Below are 17,988 nucleotides of genomic sequence, written 5' to 3'. Positions count from 1 at the left end.
CTATCCCAAACCTACACTAACAAGTCCAATGCTGCATAGACACTCAAAAGGGATGGCAGGAAGGAAGGGTGTTCACTAGAAGGTTTAGTATGTGGGCCTCTCTCTTATCACCTGGGAAGTGGGTTGTTCATAGAAAGGCATTTGGCAGACGACAGGAAGCTACAAATGACAAGTAATTAAAATCCCTCACTCCAACCCAAGAAAGGGCTGCTCAGAAAAATCGGGTGTGGTAATGAGAGTTGTCCTGGACCCAACTTAAGATTCAGTTTCATTTCCTGGTAACTTCACCCCCTCACCACCACCAAGGAGAGAAGCCCAGGGAGCAGCTGATCTCTGAAGAGGCCGAATCACTGCATGCAGGGCGCCCCGTTGCCGTGGCTCTGCCGGGGTCCTGGGCAGCACATTTTCAGCTCCACCTCTGCCTGGCGTCTCAGGCCTTCAGCTGCTCCACACAGTGTCCCCTCTCCAGGCCAATGGCCTTCAATACCACCAGCAGGATCCTCACCAAACCTCAGCGGAAAGCTAAGTGAAGGACATTTATTCATGCAGCCACAAAATGTTTACTGAGATCCTAGAACGGGTTAGACCCTCAGACATGAGGATTGTAGAAAATCCATCACCGTAAGCTCACGGACAGATCATTAGAAACGGGCACCAGCTGCGACATTAGGAGAGGCTCAGCTGGCTTGGGAGACTCACTGAGAAAGAAGGCATAGCGGAGCCCTGTCGACGATCCTCTGGGCTCCACCCTCATGAAGACAGCTCTTGTCTCCTCCATGCATGCTGTGAAGTAGGACAGCTCAACAAGCACTGTCGGCCCTTTTCTCACAGGAGGTTCGGAGGCTTCACATTCAGAAAAGATTGTTCTCCTACTGGGAGAATCTGGGAGGACTCTCCCCGGTGTCAGCAGGGCACTGTAGACCCCACCCTCAATCACCACCTTCCAGAGCCTTCTCTCCTGACCACACCTACTCCCAGAAAGCCCATCTTCCAGGCTTTTCTTTCAGAGAACATCATTGGAGGACATGAGGCCAAGCCCCTCTCCCACCCCTACGTGGTGTTTATGAGTTTCTGCTTGAGAACAAAAAGAAGAGGTGTGGCGGTATCCTCGTGCAAGAGGATTTTGTTCTGACTGCTGCTCACTGCCGGGGAAGGTGAGGGGCTGCAGACAACTGACACCTCCTGAGACTCCTACAGGGACCTCTGCCCAGGGGCTGCAGCCCAGGTGAGCTCCCCCAGCTCCTGGCAACTCAAGGCCATGAGAGCTCATGAGAGGAGCCATATGAGAGCATGACTGGGTGACGGAAAGTGAGAAATAGGACAGGGAAACTTTGGGGTCAGAGCGTCAGATGTGAAAGCAAGTGACTCAGTTGAGAAGAGAGACCACACTGGCCAACTAAAGCAGCTGGGAAAGCTGAAAGCATACATTAGGATGAAAAGGCAAACTCAGCGTATTTTCACAATATGACTTAAGGGCTAGAGAAAGCGTCCAGGTGACCTACCCTAATGTCATTGAGAAGCACAGGGGACACAATCACTCAGTGCCCAGTCCTCCTCTTGTTTTGATTTCCACTAGCTGCAGCCCTGCCCTGCCCCATGTCACCCTCCCTTCATGACTCCAGCGCTGGATCTCTTTTGATTCCATGCACCCCACCACCTCACTCTACTTTCTTTGCAGAGTAATCAATGTCACCCTTGGGGCCCATAACCTCCAGAAGCAGGGGAAGACCCAGCAGGTCATCACTGTGAGACAAGCCATCCGCCACCCAGACTATAATCCTAAGAACCTCTCCTATGACATCATGTTACTAAAGGTAAGGGAACCTCCCTACTGTTCTTGCTGTCCGGGGTCCAGATTGCTTCCCCTCCCACTGGGACCTGTCCCTTCTCTCCTTCCCCTCCTGTCCACCTGAGTAGTCCCAGTGGCTCCGGGGAGAGGGAAGTCAGTGCAGCCTCATTGCAGTGTCCAGGCCCAGGAGGCCAGCAGCTGAGCTGGACTTTCTTGCCTCTTCCTATCAGCTGGAGAGAAAGGCCAACAGACTATAACTGTGCGGCCCCTCAGCCTGCACCGGGGCAAGGCCCAGATGAACCCAAGACAGGTGTGCAGTGTGGTCGGCTGGGGGAAAGTCTCCCCAGTAGACAGAGTGTCCAACACACTGCAGGAGGTGAAGCTGACTGTGCAGAAGATCATGAATGTTACTCCCACTTCCCCCACCATTACAACCAGGCCCCCCAGATTTGTGTAGGGGACCCGAAGAAGATGAACAAAGCTTCAAGTTAGGGTTTCCAGCATCCACCGAGACAGACCAGGGAGAAAGGAAATGGGGAGCTCTGGGGGATGGGAGTGGCCATATCTTCAAGCCTCAGCCTGAGAGCTTGGGCAGCCTGGGTCCACGATGCAGTCTTTAAGTTTTTCCCCAGAGCAGACCACGGCAGCAGGGCGAGGAAACATCAGTCACCTCACAGCAGGGTTCTCACCAAAATTTCCCTGAGGATTAGAGAGAAAGCATTGGCCTGGGTGGAACTGCATGTAACAGTCAGAGCCAGGCTGGAGCCCTGGGATGAGGGAGTGACAAGGCCTGCCCAGGTCCTGCTCCCCCACGTAGCCCATAATGTAGGCCACTGACCCCTGGGGTGGAGGGAAGGGCAGGACCACTAGGTGGCCAACTCAGTCCTTCTTCTCTCTGCCCCCAGGGGGACTCCAGAAGCCCCCTCATCTGCAACAAGCTGATCCAGGGTATCTTCTCCTATGGACAAAACAACAGGACCCTTCCAGGAGTCTTCATGAAGGTATCACCCTACTTGCACTGGATAAAGGGAACAATGAAGTTCTTCTCATAGCTGGTGTGATGCTGACCTTCCTCTGGGCCTGACCACCTTTTCTGGGGCAGAGGCAGGAATCCCGTGGGGCGGGATTGCAGGGCTGTAATAAATGGATCTCTAGCGAGTGTGACTGAAGTCTCACGGACTCACTGAACCACTTTCAACACGCAGCAGCACGCTCCAGGCAGCCCTCTGCTGTCAGTTGTGGCTGTCCTTCCTCCTTCCTCCTCCAGCTCTCTTTCCCCCTAAACCCCATGCTGTATCCTTTCTCAGTCACAGCTCTGTGGTGTTGAGCCCTGTGCAAGGGCTGAGTCTGAAGGCTGCTCATTATAAAATGACAATCTTCTTCCCCAAAATATGTTCCTCCCTGGGCTTTAGAAAGTTCTTGCCTTCTCTAACCCAACCACCATCACCAACACCCTGACAACTTGGCAGAGAGAGCAGCAGGTCAGTGGAAGGGGAATAACTCCAGGGAGACAGGAGGCAAGATGTCCAGGCCATGGGCACTGAGTTTCTTGTTTCCAGGGCTTCTGTCTCCAGTGGGGCAGCTTCTCCCAAGCCAGGACCATCTGCAGCTTCTGACGCTCAGATGCTGCCATGATGGCCTCCAGCTTCACTCTGGTCCCATTTCCTGCCCTACCCTGGGCCCAGAACTGAGCTCACTCAACCTTCCTCGCCAGCTGACTGTCCCACACCAGCCTCTATTTTCCTTCTGACTGCCCTGTCTACCAGCTCCTTTCCCTTCCAGCCCACCCTGTTTTGAGCCAGCTTCTCTCTCATCTCCCTAACCAAGTTCCCAAAGTCCCATGTGAATTCCCCTCTATGGCTTGTCCCTGTCATGCCTGAGCTGCCGGCCCACCTGTTGCCTATCAAAGGACCCAGTATGCACTTCCCACCTGAACAGAGACAGTTCAAGTCCTCCATCCAGCCCAGCATAACCAGGGCCATATTCACAATGTCCTGTGAAGTCACTCAGGAGCTTCAGTCCCTTTCAGCCTGGCCTATCTCCCCCTGCTGGCAACCTGGGTTACAGCAGCTCAGTGAGTCTGATGCCTCCAGCACTGCTGGGCCAGAAAGTACCACTTGGCTGTCCATCAATAAGTCAACTGTTGATCTCTTTCTTTGTGCCTGACACATAAGAGGCTGTGTCCCTGATACTCGGAAACTTAGATGGAGGGCAATTTCCTCTACATTCTCTTAGCTCCTCCCCTTCCCCCAGGCAGGTCAGTTTGGCAGATAGATTGGTATTTGGAAACCACAAGACATCTTGCTTTGAAAATAATTAAAGTCTCTGTATTTCATCTGTATTGCACATTAGAGTTTCACATAAGTCATCTTGTTCGATTCGAGAAGGGCAATGTGAAGTTGGAGGAGACTTCAAGACCCACAGGTCCTGAGTTTCTCAATCTGTGCTCAGGGGATCCCATGACCGGACAGGAGGGAGGGAGAGAGGAGAGAGCCACCTGGGCAGCCTTATCTTTATTTATTGACATGTAGAAAGCATGAGTCCCAGTCCACAAATGCACAAAATGCCACATTTCAAGTCCAGATCCTTCACTGTGATGAAAATAGTAAGAATAACAAGAAGCTTTCACATCTTGAGGTATGGGGGAAGCTGTTCTGGTTTAACCATGATTCAATCTAAAACTTGCTTTCCCCTGAGCAGCCTGACTTCTGACCCACCAGACACTGTACATCTGCTTCAAACATTTTCCCAAAGCAAAGAATGCTGTTCTTATTTTATTTATTTATTTACTTATTTATTTATTTATTGAGAAAGGTTAGCTCTGAGCAAACATCTGCTGCCAATCCTGCTCATTTTGCTGAGGAAGATTGGCCCTGACCTAACACTGGTGTCCTTCTTCCTCTATTTTATATGTGGTTTGCCTGCCACAGCATGGCTTGATAAGGCGTGCGTTGGTCCACACCCAGGATCCAAACTGGGCTCCCGAAGCAGAACGTGCAAACTTAATCACTGCACCACCAGGCCGGCCCCAAGAATGCATTCTATAAAGATGAGAATGAATGTCTCTCTTTCTCTGACTCCAATACCAGCACTTTTTTGAAGATAAGCTCTTCTTCTCAGAGGACCAAGGTCAAGTTGCCCTGTTATGTATGTGCTAAACTACAGAAAAACATATCCTTGTGAGTTGGAAAAAGATTGCATTCCTATCCTATTTCATGTATGTTCTTGTTTATGAAATGGTCTATAGCCATGCTGTGTTCACACTTCTCAGCAGAGCTTTCATCTCTGATGGAGACAGCACTTCTGGACTAGTCTTCAGTAATGGCTCAATAAACATCGCTCTATCTTTCTTATCTAAAGATTGATCATTGATTATTTTTGGCACCAATTATGACCCAGATTTTAGGATCCTGTATCCTGCAAACAGCACCACTGATAAATTGCATGTGACGGAATGCAACAAATTCATGAGAGCTGGACAAACAGTGAATCAGTTGGGACCAACATCAAATAGAGAAGAACCATCTTGGAGAAATATAACAAACAAATCACACAGATATGAAAAGTAAATTCCAGTACATTGAAAACTAAGATGAAAAGCAAAAGAAAGCTTATTTTTCCTTCAAGACAGTCCCCATGTACTTCCACCAAGCCTTCTGTGGGACCCACAGCACCAGCAGAAGAACCAGCAGAGGCACGAAGGAAGAGTTGAATGCACATGCGGAGATGAGCAAGTGAACAGTAGAAGGGGCAGGAGCCAGGGGACAACTTCGGCTGACAGCAATAAAAAGAACACTCTTGGGAGAAGCCATCACCAGAAAGAAATGGACCCCAGAACGTCAGCCATGAGGAGCTCCATGGAACCCCAGGGTGTAAGCCAGAGCCAGTGAGAGAGTAGCCAGGAATATTTGCCACCAGGGGCATGGGTGTGTGGCCTTGAAGGACAGTGCCTGGTTGGTCAATTCCCCCTCTCACCTGATCAGAGTACTTAACATAGCATGACACATGTTAGGAAGGAAAATGATGATCTTCTAACGTCTGGAGCATCAGGAAGACTGGGATGTTCTTGATTATACCTGTTTCCTTAAAATGGATTCTAAGTCAATTTATATCTATTTCTCTCTTTTGATCTGGTCATTTTTCTTCTAGGACTTATTCTTACACAAGGTCTAAAGTATAGGAGTGTTTGTGTGTTTTATTAATAAATATGTTCACCACACCATTGTTTAATAATAAACCCCAAGTTGGAATCACTATTAATCTCCAAAATAGGAAACTGGTACAATATGGCACCTGCTCATTATGGATTCCTCAGCCCTTACCATCGACAGTATACACTGCAGGAGAAAACTAGGCTAAGAACATCAACAGGTAAGTTATAAAAGAACTAATCAACATTTGGAAAAAAGGAGAAGCTCACTTATTAATCAATGCTAATTAAAATGTTAATAAATTTTTGTTTAGCTAATCAGGAGGGATTTACAAAAATAATGGTGCTTACATTCGGTATGGACATTGAGAACATGTCATTTTCGGACCTTGTGCGCAAAAGTTAATAAGAATAAAAGGAACAAAGGAGTCTTTCACCTAGCCTTCAAGCACAATGAGAGAAGCAGACAAGGTTATTCCTTACAGATTTGTCACAAAAGTCAAATCTTCGAAACAATGCCAACATTCGGTACCAATTTAGGGATGAGATTTGAAAAGTTTCATATCAGTGAACACTATGGGAACTTGAAAGTTTTGAGAATGAATTACCTTTTTTTGCAGAGAAGAATGTTCACCAGGTATGTTTAGGCCAAATTAGTTAGAGATCTATATATATTACAATCATATCTTTGTTTATACTTCTATTTTCCTTGTAGGTTTTCTTTAGTCCAACATATTCATTTTCATAATTTTTATGTATTATTTAGATAACTTAAAAGCCTATTAATTAAATATGAATGAGATCATTAAATGATTTTCAGCAATAGATTTTAATAAAAAGATGGAAGTGTTCATGTTGAATAATTTAAATGCTAGGATGAAGAACTAAATATATTGTGATCACACCTAAGTAAAAATACACAGAGAAAAAAAATCTACGTGGAAAGACTTCTGTTAACAGTGGTCAGTTGGTGGTGAGATGAAGGATGACATTTTTCTTCTTTCTATTTTTTAACTTATTCTATATTTTAAACTGTATACTGATTAAAATTATTTTATTTTTATCAATATTACAATTCAGAAAATGATAGGCTTCAGTAAGATGGTCTGTGTGCCAGTTAATATAACTTTAATTATTCTAACTGATAAACTTGAGCATTTCAGTGACTAACACAACAGAAGTCTGTTTCTTGCTCACACACAGTCCAAAATGAGTGTCCTGGTATGTGGTGCCCCTCTCACTCTCAAGTGTCCCATTTTGGACAATCATTAAATGGTCGACCCATGATCAAGGGAATAGACTCAGTCCACTGAAGGTGGCATCCTGTTCCCTGTGTTGAGCTGCATCAAACCATGGAAGGGGAGGAGTCTACACGGTCAGCACAGGACTGTGTTAGGGGCCTGGTCTGGAAGGTGCCCGCAGCATTTCCACTCACATCCCATTTGTGGGGATGGTCACTCAGCCACACCTGACCTCAAGTGAGGCTGCACAGTGTGGTTCACCTGTGTCCCCTGGAAGACAAGGAAATTGTTTCATTAAACTGCTGGCTCATCTCAACCATGATGCTTAATAGTGTTTGCTGTTTATATTGATCATGAGACCTAAATTTTGTTCTGCCTATAAAACTAATACATTTCTATTATAGAAAAAAACTAGATAACATAAAGGTGAAAATGAGTCACATAAAACAGTTGTTCTGGTTCTTGTCCTTTTCTTTAACAGAATTAGTATCAAATTGTATACACCGTTATACAGTCTACTTTTTCCACCTGATATTAGGTGATAGAAACCGCTGCATGGCACTAAACAGTCTCTAAAACATGGTGCTTTTGAACAGCTGGCCAGCATTCCACGCATGAATACATCACAGTGTGTGTCACCACTCTCCTATCTTGAATATTTGGATTGTCTGTGGAAGAGGGTTTCAGGGACTATGTCCACCTCCACCTCTTGCTATATTTACTCAGGGCCCTAGGATCAGCTGCTCAGTCTCAGAAGTGAGCTGTACTTCTGGGAAACATTGAGGATCTGGCACCTTTTCCAAATCTCTGCCACATCCAGAGTCTAGTTTGCTCTTTCCCACTAACTTCTTTGAGGGGAAGACTGTATGCTGATGTCACTGAATATCCTGTGTCCCCTGCTCTTTCTACAAGGGCAACAGCACAGGTCACTTCTTGGAAAGAGAGTTTCTTGCTCCAGCAGACACGTGTGGTGGGAAGACAATGGCGCGGGCACAGCCTTCTCCCAGCACTGACACTCCATAAAACATCACAGGCTCATCAGTAGAAACTTCTCAAAGACCTTCAAAACATCCTTCTGAGAGTGACATTAAGGCAGCCCTGAGGACATCTGGAATGCCTCAGTAGTACACTACTCTCCTACAGAGCCAAGAGTGACGAGATTGGTTTCTGACTACAGCAGCGTCAGAATGAAGGAAGGAGAAGTGACCCGGCAGCAGCCTGCCCAGAAGACTTGCCTTGTTCCCAGCCTAGGTGGCCCAGGGAGGAGGTGGGCTGCACAAGACTTTAATGTCCCAACGTCCCAGAGAAGAAAAATGTTGTAACTGACGGAAATGTAATAAAACAGTCCGAAGTAGATGCAACTAGTTATGGATGTTGTGAAACATCTCACACTCATATTTGATCTAATATGACAATGTTTTACTAAAATAGAAAATGAAAACATTTAAAAAACATAGGTATCCTATCTACTCTCATACATTCCACTCTCCATGGACAACTCATAGAAAGAAATGGGAGGACAGCTAATTTTTGACAAAGGAGCCAAGAACATACAATGGTGAAAGGAAAGTCTCTTCACTAAACACTGTTGGGAAAACAGGACAGCCACAGGAGAAAGAAGGGAAGTAGATTATTATCTTCACCGCACACACAAATTAACTCAAAATAGATTAAAGACTGGAATGTGAGACCTGAAACCATAAAACACCTAGAAGAAAACATAGGTGTACTCTCTGTGACCTGAGTCTTAGCAGTATCTTTTTGAATATCATGTCTCCTCAGGCAATGGAAACAAAACAAAAAATAAACAAATGAGACTACACCAAGATAAAAAGCTTCTGCACAGCAAAGGAAACCATTGACTAAACAAAATGATAACCTAGCAACTGTGAGAAGATATTTGCAAATCATATATGCCATGGGGATTAATTTCCAAAATACATAAAGAACTCATGCAACTCAACAACAAAACAATGCACAACTCAATCAAAAAATGTGCAGAGGATATGAACAGACAGTTTTCCAAAGAAGATACACGCATGGCCATCAGGCCATGAAAAGGTTTTCAACATCACTCATAATTAGGGAAATTCAAATCAAAGGTACAATTAGATGTCACCTCACACACTTAGGAATGGTTATTATTAAAATGACAGAAAATAACAAGTGCTCAAGAGGATAGGGATTAAAGGAAACCTGCATACACTGTTGGTGGGAATGCAAACTGGTGCAGCCACTATGGGAAACGGTATGGAGATTCCTCAATAAAGTAAAAATAGAAATAACATATGATCCCGCTATTCCACTTCTGGGTATTATTCCAAAGTACATGAAAAGATTAATTCAAAAAGATAGGGAACCTTATGTTCATTGCGCATTATTCACAATAAACAAGATGTGGAAGCAACCTACGTGCCCATCATGAAGGAATGGATAAAGAAGACATGGTGTATATATACAATGGGATACTGCTCAGCCTCCAAAACAGCGACATTTTGCCATTTGCAGTAACGTGGGTGGACCTCGAGGGTAGTTTGCAAAGCAAAGTAAGTCAGAAAGAGAAAAACAAAAAAGCACATGATTTTGCTCATATGTGGAAGATAAAAAACCAAACACATAGATACCAATAACAGATTGGTGGCCACCAGAGGGAAAGCAGATGGGCTGAGGTGAAAAGGGGTAAAGGGACAGATATGTATGGTGACAGACTGAAACTAAACTTTTAGTGGTGAACACAATGTAGTCTATACAGAAGCTGAAATCTAATGTGTACACCTGAAATTTACATAATCTTATAAACCAATGTGACCTCAATAAAATAAAAATAAATGAATAAATAAATAAATATGAAGTGGGAGTGATGTGGATTAAGGCTGCCCCAGGGAGAGAAGCCCAAGGTGACCTGGTCTACATGCCAAACTATATGACCAGATTCGTATCTAAAGTTATGTGACCGCACAATAACCAGACCCCATCTGCACTGAAATCGTTTAATGACTTTTTACATCATCTTTTCTTTTTCCAGTAAAAATAAGTCATGTACCCATGCCTTATAAGTTTAACCCTAACCCTCAACTCAGGGCAGCAGCAGGAGCTCTGACTACCCATGGGTCCTGTCCCCATGCAGCAGCAGCAGCAGCTCTTCACTGCCCATGGGTCCTGTCCCCATGCCTGCAGCTCTTCACTGTCCATCGGTCCTATCCCCATGCTATTCTGTACTATTCTCTAAATAAAAGAGCACCACTGCCAGACCTTGAGAGTCCAAGAAATCTTTCTTTCGACTCCTCGGCTCACCAACCCTGCATCATTTCTGGTGGCCCATGTGGGGACTTGCTTCATTGGCTTGTGAGCTGGAGTTCTGGTAAGTGCCCTTTTCTTCCTTGTGCCTTTCTCTTTTTCAAGAATGGATCTAAATTCACTTCTCCATCGGGAACTTTCTTGGACAGCTGTATGAATCCACGTTTGCTGCCCATGGCTACTCTATGGGACAAATCATGGCATTCAGCTTGAAGAGAATCAGTACCTTAAGCCTCAGGGTGATGAAGAATGAATTAATCTGTTCCTTCTTGACTCTATCTCTAATATATAAATTTTACGTGGGCACAGGTCGGCCACTTAAGTCATTAGTATGGTCGCCAATCTCCAAGACTCCTGTGGAAGGTTTCTTTTCCTAAGGGTGGATTGGAATCCCTCCCATGGCACCTGACCACACTCCAAACTGCGGGAAAGTCCCAAACGGGACTCCAGTTCAAGGAAAGTACCAAACTCTAACCTTTGGTTGAGTATGGGAACCCCTTCTTGGGAGAATGGCTCCAGGCTGCAATTGGGTAGAATGTCCCCCAGACTGGCGGAAAACTCCTCACTGTTTTTCTCTATCCTTTTATCCTGGGGACCATTCATCAGGCACCTATTACTGCCAGGCATAATAGGGAAGATGTTCAAGGGACGCCCCCATTGTCCCTTGCTACAAGAACCCCAATGGGGGGATTTTCAAGGTAATGGCTCCTTTTCTCTCATCTCTCTTAAAGTTTTCCTTTTCTCTCAGGGACCATTCACCAGGCACCTGTTACTGCCAGGCATAACAGGGAAGGTATACAAGGGATGCAATGCTGGGGGATGCCCCCATCACCCCTTGCTATAGGAACCCCACAGTAGGAACAATGGCAGGATGCTGCCCTAGGTTCAGGGGGGATTTTTCAAGGTAATAAACCCGTTTCTTTCATCTCACTTAGAGTTACAATGGTCATTTTTGTCTCCTTTTGAGCTTTGCAACTGGGAAACAAGGAAATCTTTAAAGAGTCAAAGGCTCCACCCCTCGGAGCCCCCACTCTGGTTTCCGGGCCTGATCACCCCAGCAACCCTAAGTGGGGTGCCTTCTCTTGGCGGTTGACTCGTTGAGTATTTTAGCCACCTACTAAGTCAGTTATGAGGGTAGGAGACCTGTGATTCATTCTGTAAAGTATCCTGCTGGGGTTGTGTGCCTGGCACGGGAACTGTTGAGTGACTCTTATCTTGATAACCCTCTGGAAGAGGCCATGAGGGCGAGGTCTGATCTCTTTTCCTTTCTTTGTCTGTTTTGTTCATCACCTCTTTTGTTGTCACCAAGTCGAGGTTAAGTTCAGGCTGGACCTGAGCAGAACCTGGACCTTTTGTAAAATCGAAAAACTTGAAAACCTTGTGCCAGGGACTTAACTTTCAACCCTGGCTTCTGGGAGCCCTGACCTCCAGCCAGTTCCAGGCCTTTGCCTCCTGCTTCCCTAGCTCCCCTTGTGCGGGCTCAGGGACAAAGTTGCCCTGGCTAAGTGGGCGTTGATTAAATCTTATAACTGTGTTGACACCCGCAATCGGAATCTGCACCCTTCTCCAGTCCACTGTCAGTCAGACGCTGGCTTTATCCCCTTGGGGAATGCCCTAAGCATCCCTAGAGACTCACTGTTCAGGTATATTCTAACTAATTAGAAACAGTTTCAATTGGATGGGTTATGCCCCAGAAACTCCAGCTGGGAGAAAACTTGAGAGGTTTCTCTGTGCCTTTATGATGCAGTTGGACAGGTAGATCAACCTAGAACGTCATTCAAGTTACAGCCCAGTTTCTGGGAAATCAAGAGCAACTGTCCTTAGAAAATCCTTGCAAGACTGGAAATACAGCTCTAGAGGCAGTTCAGATTCCACCTAGTTCCTTTATCATGAAAAGGATTATCATCTCCCCTCTCCAGGAATTACTATCTAGCCCATCACTAATTCCTAAGACTGAAGGCAAAAGAAAAAGAGGAGGGGAGAGGAAAAACAGCCATAAGTGTGCCTTTTCCAAAAAATCTAGCATCTCGAATATCTTCTCCACAAATATTGGTAGAAAAAACAATAGCAGTGCAGTCTCTGTGTACGTATGTCTTACGATGTTATATGTGTGATATTTTTACCTCTGGATGGTATGGCCAAAATTCAGAGCTTGGTTTAATTGGCTTAAGGTAAGTGCTTACATAAATTCTAAATGTAGTAGAAACTAACCCAGTGTCTTTCAAGTTAACATGATGTGAATTAATCTTTGGTAAGTGAAAGCTTGTTTAAGTTTGTTGGTTTGATTGAAAATAGTCTTGTCAGAGTTGTCGGTATTTGCATACGATGCAGGCATGCAGCCTGTGTTTACTAGTCAAATAAGTTCACGTTGTCTGTTAAATTCGTCAGCAAAATAATAGCTTTAAGTGGTGACCAGTTTTGTCTAATGTCTCATGAGGTTTTCGTGGGTAATCTGAACACAATTGTTGGAAACAAATGGTTTAAATAGATAAAAGTGGGTACAATAACTGTTTTGTCTGTATACTTGGAAAGAAAAAAACAGCTTCGAAATTCCTTTTGGTAACAATCTTGAGCTTTGCCAAGTTAAGTTAAATGATAAATATGAGTATCTGGGCCATTTTTTGGATTGAATAGAACACAAACATTATTGCTAAACATATATAAGTTATCTACTTTTGGCTTCTTATTGTAAAGAGGTTAAAAGTGTTTGGGTCTATTAAAAAGCATGCCTGTGTGAAGTGGCATGTTTCTAGAAATTATGAGAAGTGTTTAGAATGCTGATATAAAAGAAAATTTGTAATTGCTTAGCTTTTTAGTGTTTACTAGGGTCTCTTAAGTGTTAAAAGTTCTAATTAACATATAATTAAAGCTACTGGGAATTAATAAGGAAAACAGCTCTGTATTCAAGGAAAGTTAAAATGTATGTTTTCAGTAAAGAGGGTATAAAGAATGGAAGTATTTTTGTTTGATGGGTTAAGAAAGATAAATTTGTCCTAAAGTACTAGAAAGGAATAAGAAAGACTTTGGGACAAATTCTGAGGGCAAAAAGAAAGTTGTAGAAGATTTGTGAAGGAGAAATTTTGAAAGGAGTTTTATGCCTGGTCAAGTAGACTAAGATTAAGGTAAATCCAATTAAGTAAATGGGATTGAATGTTAAAAATGAGCTGGTGCAGAAATTAAAATTTGGTTTTCTCACAAAGGATAAATTTTCTTGAACTTCTGGCCTGCTCTTGATAAAGAGGTTATAAAAGGTGTTCCTTTGAGTAAGTCTACATAAAAGACAAATCTGTTTTGTTAAAATAATGACTGAGGTCACTCAAGATTTTTTGACTGTTTCTGTTGTCAGTGGATGTTTGAATGGATACCTCAGCATTATTTCACAGTGAGCGTTGTTTGAACAAGTGTTTTAAAGTCCTTTGGTATTTTTGATAAGCTTCTCGTCAAAAATATTCAAGTCCTGAATAAAAGGGTTTCTTTTGAAAATACTAAACTAATTAGGCTTATTTGGTCTATTAAGCTACATGGGAAGCATTGTCAAATAAGTGATGATAAACTTTCTTAGGTGGTATTATGTGGGTGCATGCCATTGATATAGATGTCTTAAAATTATATAGCATTCCTAAAATTTTGATCTGTCCTGGTTATCGGTCGTAATTCCAATTGTTATCTTGAAGTGTTCTATGTCACAGAAGTAGCCAACTTTCTTTGTCAATTGCCCTTTTGAGTCTTTTGTCCTTTTACAGATAGTTGCTGTTTTACTGTGACGCTTTTTGCTTTTGCAAATATGTTTCATCTTCAGAGAAATTCCTGGAAAGGATTGTGATACAAAGGTTCTAAACTACAGGTTTCTGATCAACTTCCAGATTATAAAACTGAACTGGGTAAGAAATTACAGAATTCTAACAGAAACTAAGCTTATAGATCCGCTAACAGAAGATTAAGCTCAAGAATCAACTATACAGGACTGTGTGAACTGATGAGGATGATTATAATTTTTTATGACTTCTGTTTGAAATATGTTGAGTTTTGATGTGTTGTTTGATTTTCTCATATTTAAGGAAATCTTTTTCTCTTTTCTCTTCTGCTAACTATGGCTTACAGCAATTTGATGAAATTATACCTTTATGAGCAAAACTGAAACATTTAACTTTTTCTCCCTACCTGATCCCTCCAGAATTTAGAAACTCTTTGTGAGCAAGTATGGTTATTTTGTGGCAATATTTACATAAGTTCAATAAGAATCTGTTCTCCTTTAATGGGACACATTGGTTATATTACCAAGGCTTTAACTGAAATGTCATATTTGAGAAACATACAGGCTAGGATATGACAATACTGCCTTTGAGGAATAAGGTTGACTTTCTGGAAATAAAGCCACTTGGAAATATGAGCCTGGTACCTTGTTTACAGAGATCCTGGCAATCTTACCCAGTAAGTAAGGAAGCTTGCTTATCTGGCAGGTACAAGGAAGCTCAGAATATTTTGGGGGACCTCAAAGAGAAATCCACCCAAATCTGTAGGTACTGCAGGCAAAATCTGACGGCAAGTCCTTGGCTTGGCTTTTAGGCCTTGAGAGGCCTTTACAGTTCAATCTGAGATTCCTCATAAAAAAAATTCCAGCAAAGCAGATTTTTTTTAAAAAAGCCTGTATAATCAATTGTTAATCTTGCTGCACTTATGTAAATACTTGGATCAAGTTTTATTGAAACAATACTTATTTTGCAAACCAGTTAATCTTAATTTGGCTATCTTTTGTAAAAATGAGGGTGATTTTAGAGAAAAGAAATTATGTTTCAGTAAAAGCTATAGTACACATTCACGGATATTAGATTCTAGCTCTTTTCTTCTACAAGATTCATCTATTACTAATCATAATGTCTCCTTGTGGCCATCTGTCTGACATCTGGGAGTTCCCTGGCCACAATCAAACCTTTTCCTTCAATACTACTGCCCAAATACTTACTAGATTTGCCTTGTCACAGGTGGATCATAAACAACATGTTCCAAAGGTAAAGTCCCCAACTTATTGATACACACAGGATGGACTATATCAAATTTGGGATGACTATATTTGGCTCACTCCTACTAGTGGTCAACTCAGTCAAAAGGCCACTCTATGTTGGGAACAAACCAATCTCAACTGTGATACATGGCCTAATAGCGCCCGACCTATGGGGAAAATTCCCTGTTACGTGTGTTCTCATATCATAGCCTTAAAAAAATACTGATTGTTTTGGGACTGACTGGGATAGACAGCCCAGCACACATTGGTTAGCCCCTAATGGCACTCACTTGCTATGTGACTCCAACTTATGGCCTTGGCTGCCACCTGGATGGATTGGACGATGCACTCTAGGCTTCATCTGGTTGCAAGGTAGAGCTACATTTACTATATCTCCTCCTGCTAACCTACCCAACCTGAAACAGCTCTGGACCCGCTCTGTCTTCCACTGGTGTGACCATCTTTCCTCAATTTTCCTTCCCCAATTAGGAATCGAAATTGTCATCTTGCACATGGAAGTCCTAAACAAATTTACTATGAAGGCATTAAATGATACACAACATAGCTTTTTGCCGCTCGAGTTAGAAGTATCCCAAATACATCAGTCAGTCCTCCAAAACCGAATGGCACTGGATGTCTTGACAGCAGCACAGGGAGGCACTTGTGCCATTCTAAAAACTGAATGTTGTGTCTATATTCCTGACTACCATCAAAATATCTCTGGCTTCCTATCTGATATGAGCCACCAAATTAAATCCATGTCTGACCATACCCTATCTCTAAATGATTGGTTGAACTCCTGGTCAGGACCAGGTTTCTGGACTACTATCCAAACCTTATTCATCGGGTTAATCATATTTCTAGTATTTCTTATTATAATTTGTTGTCTATTTCATTGTTTGTCTTCCACATGTCAACAAAGTTTCACCTCCTGGACCACCTCTCGTCAAATGATTCTCTCGTCCCCAGAGGATCTGTATACCTTGTCATCCTTGGACTCCACAGGTACAGCCTTCCAGTCCACTGAACTTCCTACCTGTACATATGGTCCCATTTAGGGACAGCTCTACAACCTTGTACAGCCTGAAGTAGTTACAGAAGACTGACCATCGTCCATATCCCCAAAAGATTTCAGGTCCAAATGGGTTCAGGGGGGGTTTATGATGTGGATTAAGGCTGCCCCAGGTAGAGAAGCCCAAGGTGACCTGGCCTACACGCCAAACTATATGACCCGGTGGATTTTTATGGTATGAATTAGGGCTGCCTCAGGGAGAGAAGCCCAGGGCATTCTCACCTACATGCCGATCTATATGACCAGATTCGTATCTAAAGTTATATGACTCCACAATAACCAGACCCTATCTGCACTGAAATCATTTAATGACATTTTACATCATCTTTTCTTTTCCCAGTAAAAATAAGTTATATACCCATGCCTTATACATTTAGCCCTAACCCTCAACTCAGGGCAGCAGCAGGAGCTCTGACTGCCCATGGGTCCTGTCCCCATGCCTGCAGCTCTTCACTGTCCATGGGTCCTGTCCCCATGCTATTCTGTACTATTCTCTAAATAAAAGAGCACCACTGCCAGACCTTGAGAGTCCAAGAAATATTTCTTTCGACTCCTCGGCTCACTGACCCTGCATCAGGAGTACCCAGGGTCTCAACAGTGTGGCCAGGGTTCAGAGGGTAGGCGGGCAGGCTTCCCCGTTGCTCCTTCATTTCCTTCAGCTTATTCCTGGTGTGCTCACCACATCCCACCAACACCACGACTGTGTTTCTTTCACCTTTCTCCATACATTACTAAGTATAAATGAACAAGGAATCCAGGAAACTTACATTATTTAGAGAAAGTAAAATTCCAAATGACTGAGCTTTAATCCCAGAGAAACAGGAAACAAAAGAAATGGGCAGCCGTCAACTTTCATGCGTTATTGGGAAATTATTGAATTTCGTGGGTTTAGCATTCTGAGACACAAGCTCCAAGCACCCATGTGTCACCCTGGGTTCCCATTTCAGAGACCAGCACTGACTCAGCGGTAGGAGGGGGGATGGTGGTGTTGGCTGGCATGACTCTCTCAGCCCCTCGTCACTGGCAGTTAGGGGGCGAGCCTCCTGGGCAGCTGGGAGATGAAACCTATCACACCAGCAGAAGAATGAGACTGTGAATTCTGACCCCCAGCCCTGGGCTTCCTTCCTGTCTTGGAGGATGAAAGACTGGCAGGAGGAATCACCAGCAGCAACTCACTGGGCAGCCTTCCTAGGAAGATGCACCCCCTCCTGCTCCTCATGGCTTTTCTCAAGCCCCCAGGGCTGGGGTAGGTGAGTGACTGTCTCCAACCTCAGAGACCTGAGCCCTCTCATAGACCTTGGAGCCAGCCTGCCTAGGCACTTCTTACCTCTGCATCATGGGGCAAGTTATTTGAATTCACAGTTCCTTCAGGATCCTCACCCTAAAATAGGAATCATCTCATGCCTACTTCATAGAGTTCCTATAAGAGTTAAATTA

At 43.7% G+C, this 17,988-nt stretch overlaps 1 pseudogene; it reads left to right on the top strand.

Moving 5' to 3' along the window:
- Positions 1 to 595: 595 nt before the first annotated feature.
- LOC124234972 (granzyme H-like) lies at positions 596 to 2,841 on the top strand (annotated as a pseudogene).
- The last annotated feature ends 15,147 nt before the right edge of the window (positions 2,842 to 17,988 follow it).

This window comes from Equus quagga, chromosome 2 (assembly GCF_021613505.1).
Source record: "Equus quagga isolate Etosha38 chromosome 2, UCLA_HA_Equagga_1.0, whole genome shotgun sequence".
NCBI lineage: Eukaryota > Metazoa > Chordata > Mammalia > Perissodactyla > Equidae > Equus > Equus quagga.
This window is presented reverse-complemented; position numbering and strand designations above follow the sequence as displayed.